This window comes from Prosopis cineraria, unplaced genomic scaffold, assembly GCF_029017545.1.
Source record: "Prosopis cineraria cultivar Desert tree isolate PC_DT_omini unplaced genomic scaffold, ASM2901754v1 PC9, whole genome shotgun sequence".
NCBI lineage: Eukaryota > Viridiplantae > Streptophyta > Magnoliopsida > Fabales > Fabaceae > Prosopis > Prosopis cineraria.
This window is the reverse complement of record NW_026555340.1, coordinates 18,343,425-18,357,587: the sequence shown is the minus strand read 5'-3', so window position 1 is coordinate 18,357,587 and position 14,163 is coordinate 18,343,425. Positions and strand designations below refer to the sequence as shown.

General features: G+C 29.1%; 1 pseudogene; it reads left to right on the top strand.

The window, feature by feature from the left end:
* The first annotated feature begins 1,395 nt into the window (after positions 1 to 1,395).
* LOC129321079 (protein SIEVE ELEMENT OCCLUSION B-like) lies at positions 1,396 to 10,181 on the top strand (annotated as a pseudogene).
* Positions 10,182 to 14,163: the final 3,982 nt, after the last annotated feature.

Sequence of the window (14,163 nt, the reverse complement as noted above, 5' to 3'; positions counted from 1 at the left end):
ATCAAATACTATAAAAAACATAGTATAAAATGGGGCTATGGAGGGAGTATTCCCATTTACCTAATGATGATTGTTTATATTTTTCGGGATTGTGTGGCGCTCATTAGGGTCCCGCTTTTCATAAAATATGGGCTTTCCAAAATTTTGGATAATCTAGATTTAAATTTTTTAATTTGTAATTTTTTTTACAAAGAGATCATTTTTGAGAATTGTCAATTAGAAGATTTTTTGTATTCTGTATTTACCAAAATAAAAATTTATAAATTTTTTTTAACAAATCTAATTTTACCTATTTGGATAATCTAGATTTAATTTAAATTTAATTTGAAAAGTCCATATTTAACATTAGTTATTTTTATAAATTGATTGTTTATATTTATTTTAAACAGTCTAAATTTAATAATAAATTTTTTTATAATTTTTATAAAGTGATGGTCCAAATTTATTTTTGGAAGTCCAGATTTATTATTAAAAAATTTTATGATTTTCATAAATTTTTTATTTTTGGAAAATACAATATAAAAGTAAAGATAATCTCTTAATTAACATTTCTGAAAAAAATAATTTCTTTTTTAAAAATTACTCTCTCTAAACCACAATATAGAATATCTTTTAAAAGTCATACTTGGTCCAAAATATAACATTATGTAATTTTTATAACTATTTTTTCAAGCATACCCTTATTTTATTTACTATTCTTTTTTAAAAAAGAATGATGCATTGTAATTTTATAATTGTTTATTACTCATTATCAAGATAACTATTTTATTACTCATTATCAAGGCACTTATATAAAATATTTAACGAGAGTATATAATTAAATAGATTTAATTTTTTTTAAGGGATTAAGGTTTTGACAAATCTTTTCTAAAACCGTACGTTAGTTACTAATGCTTTGTGTTAATAATGTGGTCCAAAAGGCATATACTCCTTCGTCCCTATATATATATATATATATATAAGTTGTTTTTTAAAAGCTTATTTTGTCTTTAAATATAAGGGGTGATAATGATATTTTTGAGTAATTAGATAATTTTGCCCTTGTCTTGAAAAATGAAATAGATCATTAATTGTATATTTCCCCTACTACCATCATGATATTAATTATGATATTATTAAGGGTACAACTGAAAAATTATTGTGTTTTTATGTGAGTTTAACTAAATAACAAACCTTTATTGAGATACAAAATTCAGTTAAAATACCTTATATATAGGGACCGAGGGGGTAAGTTAAAAGCTTTAAATCCTGAACTGTTTAGATTAACTGAATAGAACAGCTCAGATCTCATCAAAGTGGAGCACACCACTTGATGAACACTGAAGATGATGGTCCCTATAAAAGAGTCATGGTTGTGAGGCAGGAAGCAAACACACTCATCATCATCATCTCGTGGCCATTTTGCTTTTGAAAAACCTGTGAGAAAGTGATGGATCAGCTTCAAGCATTTTCTTCGATCCCTTTCCTCTCTGCGAACAAGTCGGAATTATTAGCAGCAGCAGCAACAACCACCACCACCACCTCCTCGGAGGTGAACCCATTTACGACACCCGATGAGGAGATCTCCAAACTCATCATCGGAATCCATGACACCAACGCCGCCAAGTGCGACGTCGAACAACTTTTCAACGCTGTCTCTAACGTTGTCAAGAGCTCTGTTAATATCAGTAACATCAAGGTAAAACATCGTCCTCTTCCGTACGTTCAAACTTTTTCTTAAGTTTTGTCTCCCCTATTTATTTGTTTAATTATTTATTATAACGCACATTTTAAGAGAGATAGATGATCCATTGTTATTATATATTAGTATTAGTATAATATTTTAAAAGCTGAACCTTTTTTAACCAAACTACGCACTTGTTCACAGTATATTGGTCTAACCATAGTTAAACTAGTTGATATTAAATTAATATATTTTTAATTTATATATCATAATTAAATAAGAAATACATTTATTTTTTTAAAAAAATTATATAATGTAATTTATTATTGATGAAGATTAATATTAACTATGAATGAAGCTTTCCATTTAAAAATAAGAAAGATATTGATAGAATGATAAAATATTAGACACATTTTGAAGGCACAATGTTTAAGCTAAATTAAAAAATCAAGTTTAAACAAACAATATACATAAATAATGGAAAGTATAAAGATCAGAAAGATGTGTTTACATAAAAAAAATTCAAGATATATGAAAAAAAATCATTTAAAACTAATAAGATTAAAGGATACCAAACTAAAATTTTATATAAAATTAGAGCATTAAAAATATATTAAAAAAAAGGAACTCATTTACGTGTGTACTGCGGCGTTTGTTTGATCCCCACATCGCTTGTATCAAAAGGGGATGGAGGCGCGCATTACTATAAAAATAAGGGGTGGGAGACGCTAGCAGGTGAGAATATAAGAATTTTCTCCATCTAATCTTGATCCAAAATATATAAGCAACAAGTATTAGTAAATTTTTTTTTTATCATTTTACCCGTGTATTTATTAACCTGGATTCTTGTGTTTATAATTTATAAAAAGGGAACGTAATCTATATTTTCATGCGGATAAGAATTTTATTAGAATGCAGATTATAGTTAAAAGCTTCTTATATTTTAGACAAAATTAATGACTTAACAACCTCATTGATTCCACTGAAGTGGTTAGAGGTGTCCTATAATAGGAATTTAAGGGAGTATCATGTTAAAAAAATATAAAGCATCTTGGATCTTTTAAGGTGTAATTAATACAATTAAATACTCTTAATTAGGGGAATATTTAATTAGTTTTTCTTATTGGTTCAAACTTATTTAATAAGAATAAACATCAAAAGAATGTGTAGTTTTAAATGTCATTAATTAACCCTCATTGAGAGTATAAATTAGTTAAAAATATCTTGTAATAAATGAAAGGAGAGAGTATAATTAACTTGAATCCTTTTTTTTAATTAACAGAACTAATTCTTGATGCAATATTTAGAGGAGATTTAATTAGTGGTATTTTTGTAATTTACATATGTTTCTTGTTCTCTTTCACAGCGTCCCCAGAATGTGGAGCTTGTGGAAGACACATCCGATTATATGCCACCTTTCACTACACTCAAAGAAATTGCCTGTGAGGTCGTTCATATATTTCTTGCTGTTTCCTTCTTCAGAGTTCACTAACTTCTTTTCATTTTACATGTCATCGTTATTATATATATTTTGGTTCCACATATGTATGTTCTCATCGTAATATCGTATGTATTTTGTTTCCTGTCGGAAACCATCAAAAGTGAAAACTATAGTTTTCGAGGGATCAGGAGATAGTTATCTGCATCCACGAAAACCATGGTTTTAACATAATTGAAACCAAGAATATATAAAAATAAAAAGATTTTTGTGACTTCAGCATTATAAAGAGCTAATAATAATGCGATAAGCTAATCAAGAAGTATTGGTTGCATATATGCATACTCATCATTATTATATTGCATGTGTTTGGTTTCATGTTGGAAATATTAATCAAAATCATACATAGTAATATAGTTTTCGTGGAATCAATAGGTAATTATTTGCTTCCACATCAAAACTATGATTTTAGTAGTTTTTATTAACATGAAACCAAACATAAAAGTCAAAGGTTTAAGTGACTGCAATTGTATTGAAATGCCATCCTTCCAAAAAAACAAAAAACAAAAAACAAAAAACCCTTTGTCTTGTAGAGATTTTGCTCACATCCTTCCAAAAGTTCAAGAGAGAAAACAAATGCATCCGTAAATATCTGATCCTAACACATCAATTCCTTCAAGACGAAACTCCGATGTTAACGAAGCAGGGAAATTTGAATCACAAAAGCCTCACTACCCTTGCTCATCACAAGTCGTTTACTCATATCGACAAAAGCTAATTGTATGGTTAGAATTGTTTAAAAATTAATGACGTTTCTAATTTTTTCCCTTAAGAATATTATAAATTAAAAGAACATATGTATTCTTTACTCTCTCAATTTAATATTATAAGACCTTTTTAAAGTTTTATTTTTACAAAAACTCCCTCTAAACTATTATATAGGATATTTTCTATACAATTTTCCAATTATACTGTGCTCAAGTAGTTTATAAGTGTATTTTAGATAAACCATATGTAATCATCTAAGAACATGATTAGACAGATATGAAAATTTAAAAAAAATCAAAATTTTTATTATTTTTTAAAATATAAATTAATTAATACTCCCTCCATTAAAAAATGTAAGGTATTTTTTGAGGAGTTGGATGTTCAAAAATATAAAGTATTTTTAGTCTTTTGATGTGTAATCATTGTCTTTTTTTTTTTAAAAAATACCCATATGATTAATGATTTTATATTTATTATAGAGTGTTTAGTAATATAATTTTGGTGGAATCAATAGGTAGTTATTTGCTTCCACACCAAAACTATGATTTTAGTAGTTTTTATTTACATGAAACCAAACATAAAAGTCAAAGGTTTTAGTGACTGCAATTGTATTGAAATGCCATTTAAAATGTTGATCAAAATGAACAATTCATAAATATCCTCCCTTGATTGCTTATAAACTGTGATTTAGGAATTAAGAGAGATGGTTAAAATTGGGGGAAAAAATATATTTTTTGGTCCTTGAATTTTTCTCAATTATTAATTCAGTCTTTGAACTTCAAGTCAAAACAATTTATTTTTTATAGTTTTTCAATTCGAAACAACTTAGTTTTCAAACATAATTTCTTGACTTGGTGCAATTCAGTTTGTATAATTTCTTAACCCAATGAATCACGAGGATGAAGCTGTATTGTGTCAGGTTTCATGAACTAAATCAATAATTGAATGAAAATTTAGAGACTTCAAATTATATTATTTCTTGAAATTAATTAAAAGTCTTGATTGTTTCAAAAATTATACTATAACATTCCAAATCACTTTTAATTATAAAGCTATTTACCTTTATTTTTAATGGAAAAACACAATAATTGATCCCTATAATTTCATTGAGTTTAACTTTTAGTTGCCATAATTTTTTTAATATTTTTAATTCCTATAATTTAAGAAAAATTGGGTAACATTTGTTTAAGTCCTTATAGTTTCAGTTTTTTCTGTGTTTTTAATTCTTATCAAGACTTAAAACACTGAAAAAAATTACAAGAACTAAAAGCAAAATCCAATAAAATTATAGGGACTGATAATTATGTTTTCCCATCTTTAAATTTTAAAGTACTCATACATTGGATTTGATTGCAGATGACATGCAAGGATTTTAACAAATCTACAGCACACCAAACCATAGTTGGTATTCTGGAGAAACTAAGATGCTATACATGGGACGCCAAGGCAGTGATCGCTTTGAGCTTTTGCATTAGACTATGGGGAAACATGGCGTCTCTCTCTCATGAAAACTATAGATGAAAACTCTGTTGAGCTTCACATCTTCAAGCTTGGGGAAGAAGATAAAGAGTCTAATGAAGATCACATAAATCTCATTAGAACCTCAGTGGAAGACACTTTGAAACTGATTGAATATATCATCAAGTTGGAGAAGACGAGAGCTGATCTCAAAACTTATACCAAAAGAGACGTCCCAACTCTGTATACTACCCCTCGAGAGCTTTACACTTACTGGGCAATCCTCGCTCTTCTTGCTTGTGCTAATCAAAAGTTTGAACAGTGAGTCTTTCAATTTTCATCTCTCTTACGTTGTTTATTAAGTGTGAATGGACTTTTAGTTGATGTGCAATGTCTTACATTAGATAAAGTTGGACATCCTAATTAATATATAATAAATGAAAATGATTCATCATTAATTTAAGTCTTCAGTTAAAGTGGGTGGTGTCGTTCCACTATTCTGTTGTGTTAAATTCTTTATATTAAGTATATTTGAGAATATTTTACTTCATCAAAATAGTTTAAGACATGTAATTAGACATATCTTAAACTTTATATATTTTTAATTTTAATTTCTGGATATGAGATTTCTTTAATTTCTTTATCTTGAATATTTTTTCTACTACTTTTTTTTTCTTTTTCTTGTTTTGTTTTCTCTTTTAACCTCAAGAGGTCTCAGACCTATTCAATTATATATATTTTTTCCTCCTTCTCCTCTCTTCTCTTATTTCTCTATCTTTCATTCATTCATTCTCTCTCTCTGTTCTTCAGAAAAGTAGCTTAAGCCATTTTTTTATGATAGAAAACATAGGTTAAGCCATTTGATCAAATGCAAACACATATAAGTATGACATTACATTTTAACACAAAATTATAGTAAGTTTATATGTCTTATCCACTAATATACTTCTTTTTTAACTCAACTTTATTCAATGTAAAACTTTTTTGCTATACCAACGAGGTAAACTTGCACTTGACATCCCAACATACTCTTGTCTATTTGTTTTCCCCTCCCCATGTTCAGGCTATTGTTTTCCTAACAACATCACTTGTGAGAAGTTTGATCTAAACCAAGTTTTGAGAATCTCAAACATGAAATTGGAATTGCTTTAATTCAGGGATTGGGACATGAGATCGGAAGTTTTCAAGAAGCTCAAGTTTGCTGTCACGCGTGCAAGTGGAGATTTGACTAGGATCAGGGAAGAAATAGGTGATAAGACATTATTGTTTATAAATTTTCAAAGTTTTGAATCTGTTTCGGTTTTTTCTCTTGAATTCTGTTCGTAGGATTTATTGAAAATTATATTGCAGATTCAACAAAAGATCTGACTTGGCGATTGGATGTGATTCACTCTCCTTCTGGAACTTTGCAGCTCTTAAAGGCTCTGATCTTCCCTGAGGACACTCAAGTTCAACAGCTTGAAATATTTGAATATACTTCTGAAACACAGGTCAATATATAATGTTCAAAATATTCATATATACTTAAGGCAAAGAAGAATAATATGTTTTGTGTTATTTATTAGTCATGTCATTAAATTTTTATTGCAAAGTTTTACTTTTATTACCCCACTAATAGCTAGTAAGAGAAAATATTCCCCCTATTTTTAAATATAATTAATTAAGAAAATTTTAACTAACTCACACAGTTAAAGAAAATTAATTAATCCTAATAATTATATCTAAAATTTAAAAGTTTGAACTAAAATACCCTTGTGATTAATCATTCATTTTTTTAATTTAATGATCTTATCATTAATGAAGGGTAATTAAGAAAAGATGCCATAAATAAGGCTTCTTGAGCATTGTTGTTTTGTTTATAAAAAACAAGAAACCATATGATTTTTTTTTTCATATATTTAGAAGCAAAGGAAGTATGTTACTAAAGCATTTAATTTAATAGGGGCAAAGTTAAAAATGTATTAAAATTTTAAATATATTATTTAATAATTTTAAGATTTTTCTTGATTTCAATAAAACATACTAAAAATGACTTATAAATAGATTATAATACTTGAATATTATAATAATTAAAATCCTGGATTGATCTTTTTATAGGCCAAATGGGTTGGTGAGGACGAGCTAAAGACAAAGAACCTCTTGTTGTTCATTTCTGGCCTTTACAACATCGAAGAACAGATCTCAGTTCTGACATCAATCTATGATGAATTAAAAACAAAGAACTATCAGATTCTGTGGATTCCAATGGGAAACAAGTACAATGAAGCAGAGAAGAAGGAGTTCAATGAAAGAAGATCAAAGATGGCATGGTACGTGTTGAAAGATCTGTTTGAGATAAAAGGTCGAAAGCTGATAGAAACTGAGTGGCATTACATGGGAAAGCCTATGGTGGTGGTGGTCAACACAAGAGGTGAAGTAGTCCACATGAATGCACTGTACATGATATCCATATGGAAGATTGAAGCTTTCCCATTTGAAACTGATAAAGAAGACAACCTTTTCGAGAACTGGAAGTGGTTTTGGAACCCTATAACCACAGCTTCCAAGCAGGTTACAAAATCAAAGGTGAGATACAAGTCTTTATGCAAAATATGACCAAATATGGGCGGACATGAGTTGATGTGCGAACTTTAGTATCAAATAAAATTGCGTTTAATGAGTAGCAAAATGACACCACATTTGAATTCAATAAACCTTCAGGCTTAGTTCAAATTTATGGTTCTTTCTACTTTATTATATACTAATTAATTAGTTAAGCCTAACTTTATTAAATGTGAGACTTCACACATCGACTTAGGTCCACTCACGCTTAAACAATCTAACATGGCTTAATTAATTATAGTATAAAATAAAGTAGATGGATCTGTCAATTTAAAAGCTTTGAGATTTTGAATTAAAATGTAGCGTTTTTTCACTACTCTTGCCCATTTATTCTTCTCTCCCCTTATTTCTAGTTGGTCATTCTCTAGTCTTAACATACTCCCACTAGTCCTTAATATAAGATGTGGTGCCCTCCACTCCTCATTATCCATCTGTTCTCCCTCTAGTTCCCAAGCGTGGTAATATCTTTCTTGACAACATCCTGCCCATACACTATACAAGGACCTGAATTAATCTCTATCTAGGTGGAGAGAGAAGGATTTGTGAACTCCACTTGAATTTTCTTGCATCTAGAGAAGACTTGTGTTTTTTTTCCCATATAATTATTTAATTGGGTCATATTCAAGTATTGTCAGACCTAATTGAGAATAGCTCTCCCAAATGCATTTTTTTTTTCACATGTACATGAACTCAAACAATTGTAACTGTACCGCTTCCATTAGCACCAACATCTATTTGCACATATATCTATTTATCTATATGCAACCTTGCTATAATCATCAAAATCTAATTTTTAATTTCATGACTTTCCCTACTAGCTAACCAATTCTATATATTTTATATATCACCCACCAGCTGGTTGACGGGAACAACAGTTACATCATCATCTATGGAGGGACAGACACTACGATGATCCAGAAGTTTGATTCACTGATAAATGACATAAAAAAAGCTTCCATTGTTGTCAAAGATTTCAACTTGCAAAAGGCTGGTGAGAATGAAATATCAGAGTTTTGGAAGAGCATCAGCATCTTGTTCTTGAGCAGAGTTCAGAAGGAGAACTACGAGCATGACAGCGTTCTCAAAGACATTCAAACTGTACTGTCCTTCAAGACCCTAAAGGGATGGGCCATTCTAAGCCAAGGCGAGAACGTTATAATTACAGGTATTAAATTCTTTTATGATGTGTTTGGATTAATAAAAATTTGGATTTGGACCAAGTTTCTCATTTAGGTACACAAAAATTAGTCAAATCCAAATCCACTTCTTATTATAATTGATTTATAATTTTAAATTTTCCCTACACCCTAGTCAATTGACATTTCAATCATTTCAGATATCTTATTTTTATTGTGTTTTCATTATTGAGGCTTTCATGACTCTTATCTTTTCTCATTTGTTGTTCTCATCTCTCATCGGTTAAAAAAATAGAAGTAAATCCATCACTCTCAATATTTCTGTTTTCATTTCGCATCTCAACTCCTCTTTGTTCTTCATTTGAATTTTTTTAAACTACCACAATAAAGAGATTGAAATACATGGATTTTAAATATGAGATTTGAAATGTAAGATTTTAAATCTAAAATCTTGAAATAAAGAGCTTTAAATACATGGATTTTAAATATGCTTGAGAGTAATCTACCTTACCAAAATAGCTTAAACCATTATTTGATTAAATACATCTCAAGTTGTATATATTTCTAATCTATCTTTTAATTTTTAGATGTGAGACTTCTTTGATCCTTTTGTATCTAATAACAGGGTATTACACTGTGATGATTGACGCATTAGCAAAACTCAAAGAGTGGAAAGTGAGTGGCCAGAAACAAGAGTTTGCCGATTACTATGAAACTAATAAAGCGGAATCAGTTGCTTCTCCTTGCTATGAGATTGAGCTGAGCAATGTTAACTCAAGGATTCCGATTTCCATGGCTTGCTCTGAGCCATCTTGTCATCTTAGTATGGTGATTGATGTTGTCAAGTATAAGTGCTGCCATACTACTAGTCATGATCACCATGATCAAGCAAATGTGCACCATGCGTGAAGAAGAAGAAGAATGGCTATACATGATAAATAAACTTGTGTGTGTGATTATTATTTATGTAGCTTGATTAGTTTGTTGTTGTGTGCTACTTGATCTCCTTGTGTGATTCTGTGTGTCTCGTCTTCTATTGTGTCTGGTTTTGTTGTGTTGCTATTTTGTGAGGCTTTTTGGATATATCATAATGTATCCTTCATTAATAAATGATTAATATAATTTGTTACCCACTGCAGAACATTGTTATTTAGTAGCAAGACCTAATTTATATGCATGTTAATCACTGCACTAATATCAATATAAAAAAAAATCTACAAAATTTATGTTATTCATAAGCTATGAATAGTGTGGCTAATCAAACTTTATATAATATGTTTAGGGCTAAAGTACACATTTAGTCTTCTAACTCTACATAAAATTTTGTTTTGGTTATTTAAATTTATAAAGTATCTTTTTAATCTTTTTTTTTTTTTGCATTCATGTCTTTTTAATCCTTTAACCCTAATATTGTTAATTTTATTAACAATAAATTTTTATATTAAATTTTTAAATATTGATAAAATATTCTTAAACATTGACATTTTAAATTTAATTTTTTAAAATAACAATAATTAATATAAAAAATAATTATTATTTGAAACTAATAATGTTAGGATTAGAGGATTGAAAAATATTTTAAAAAATTAAGAGACTAAACTAAAATCTTATATAAACTTAGAATACCAAATGTAAACTTTAGTCTACGGTTAGTGTGAGAGACCATTTGAGTCATGATAACTAATTAATTATTAAATATGCATATGTAAAGTATGGGACCATACTTTTTTAATAAAATATTGTTTGGATGGCTAATTTTTTTTTAAATAAAAGCATTCGCACATTATATATATAGCTTTATTTTACAAAAGAATGCATTCCCTCCAGACTATAATATAAATAAAGGTAATTTGTGAGTATTGTACTTATGCTTGTTTTCATGGGCTCATGCCCGTGCTTGATTCATGACTTTTGCCGTATTTGTTTTGTAGCTTTTAGCTGTGCTTAATTAGTTATTTATCTTCATAGACTATATATCCATGCTTTTTTTAGTTTATTTACCCTTATAAACTGTGTGTTCACATTTGTTATTCATTTCAATAAAACCCTCCTAAATTTAAATGAATTTTTGTCATTTTTTATTTATTAGTTCTCTAAAAGAATTCTACCTAAGTGCAGCATTAGTTAAATTTTTTTACAATCTATGAGCGGTACAAAATTTTGATAAATTTTTATTTTCTATTAGCATTGTTTAATTTCATAGTTGTATTATTTAGAAAATTTATTATTTGTTAGTGGTTAAATATACGTTTCATCATTTCATTGATTTGTTTTAAACTAAATTTATTAGTTACTATCTTTGTAGTTATTTATTTATAATTTTGATTGGAACACTACTCAACAAATTTTTTTTATCTCAAATGCTGCAGTTGATCTTGCATTTTCTGCATATCATTGAGGGGCCTTAATGTTTTTTTTATTGAAAAGAAGAAGCACATTGTAAATATCTCTTTTTGATGAAACTATATATTGTATTATATAATTATAATTTAGTGCTTTATGTACACCATAGTTAGGTCCGGTCCTAGTTTTATTTTGTTGGTATGTAACTTGTTGATGTGGAGTTAGTCTCCCTTGTGGTTTGATTGATAAGTTTTATTATTGTAGAAATTTTGGGAGGTGCAAATTATTAAGGAGACTTTGTTGAAATTTCTACAAAACTTCAAAACTTTATGAATTTTATTATATATAACTTATATATTGATATTTTAGCTTAATCTCTAACTAATCATGACTTATGGAATATGAGTATATCTCATATTTCATGCTGGTTATATTCTTAGTATTGGGATGTGACATATATATAAGTTTGACCCAAATAGCTGTATTATCAAAGAAAAAACAATAGAAAAGAATATGTGAAGGATAATATCCCAAATGAAATCATACCCAAATTTCGCTCCTTGTGTGCAATCAAGCCAATTAAGCCATAAGAAACCTCCAAATAGAATTTATAGTCAACATATATACTCAAAAGTTATTGAAAAAATACAAAAAAAAAAAAAAAGATACTTAAACCGAAGGAGGAATTTATTATTATCAGCGAAAATCCACAACCACAAACAATAATTAAACAGAATTGCAGCTTGAAGCCTTTATTATTATCATAGCATTACTAATAATTCATGAAGACATAGTATTGAACATTAAACTAATAATTCATCAAGACAACATCTCCTTCATTCTTTCTTCAAATATGATGAGCAGGTCCATCATCCAAAACGACGACGTGCGTTTCCTTAATGGACTCGTGCATGTCGATGAACAGATTTTGCATGGGCATGGTGTCCATGACAACGCACGTATCTCACTAACTGAATCTCCATCTCACATTGGCATCTCACACATTCTAAAGGAATCAAAACATCACTCATATTACTATTAGCCTTTAGATCCAAATGTAAACAATTCGATTCAAGCGGAACACATTGAAACAGTGATTCTTAATTAGAAGCCCCATCGTCGAAGCCATGTTTAGAGTTGTTCTGTTTCCATGACTCGAACTCGTAGAGAGTTCGATAAACACTATCATAAGAACCAGCCATTGTAACATCGAACCCTCGGCTTATGATCACTCAGCCAGACTTTTCTCGTCGGGGGTGAGGAATTCCTTGAGATGGTCCAAGGAAGGGTCCTTGTTGATCTTCGTCCTTCTTTTCATCAAGCTAGTGAACACATTCTCTACAAAAGCCCAGATCGTGTCTGCATACTTCGTTAATCTCAGCCTTTCCATGATGATAATATTTTATAGCAAAACCGCTTGAACTTATGATCTTGTCCATTTTTATTTTCTCTAACAGAACAGTGATTTTGTCCATAAAACACTATATTTTCTTGTTCATAAAAGGAATTTTGTTCCATGACATAGATCTGGAGGAATAAATAATTTAGGAAGAATTACTCTTATATCCCACATAAGAAATGTAAATATAAAAATGTTCTATTGAAATCACAAAATTATTTTGAAATCCTATGTCCTTTATTCAAGTTGTCATATACTGTTACAATGTTGTTAATTATTAATACTTTGTTGTCAACTAAATAACTTCACTAATAACTACCAAACAGTAATTGATAGTTTGAATATAGCAAATTGGCAATAATTTATTAAAGAATATGAGACTTTAGAATAATTTTATAATTTCATGAGATTTTTTTATATTTATATAAATTGTTTTGTGTGGGTCCTCAAAGTGATCTTCTCAATAATTTAATGTCAAAATAACCCCATGTCATTAAAGCTAAAACGTACGGTTCGTTTCCAAGTCTCACATGTCTTTTTTTTTTTTTTCAAAAAAAATAAAATAATGGCCGTAACTTAACTTGTGCAAGGGTAGGTCAAGCAAAACTACAAAGAACGTAAGAATCAGTACGAAGATTTTAATATCGTGACCATCTTAGATGGGCATGACAATGGGCTCACCTATTAGTCTTGCATGTGAAAACACTGCGTTTTGATCACTGTACTGAGCTTTTCTGCTTTTCCTCACCTGCAAGTACTCCACTGGCGGTCCTATAATTTTCATTACATAACTGTACCCTAAAATTTACTGAGCTTTTCAGTAATGGAAGATTAATTTTGAGACGAGATGCCTCATTTAATTAATTAAGCAGGAAAAAAATAAACAGAAGAGAACAACATCCTGAGACAAAACTTAGATTTGGAGATCTAAATCTACTCATTCAGTTAGTGTCATAATTACAACTAATGAATTTTATTAACGTCTGAACATTATCATCAAGATGCATTAACTTCCCTGAAAAAAGTGCAAAACAATCCACCTCACATTAGAACACTCTTTGCATATGTTGCCCCCTTCAAAAGTTCAAGATTTGGTGTGCTTCGCTTGAGTATCATATGACAAACACCTCATAAAGAAATAAAACATGATACGGTGGATAACTAAATTTTCAAAATCTCAGGATGCCAATACAAATATATAGTCTTTCTGTTCAAAAAATATAAGACATTTTTAATTAAATTTTACCTTTAATAAAGTAGTTACTTGTCTTCAAATTAATCCCTTTCCATATTTACCCCTATTTAATAACGTGTTTCACTCTAAAATAAATGTAAAGTGATTTATTTAATAGAGGTA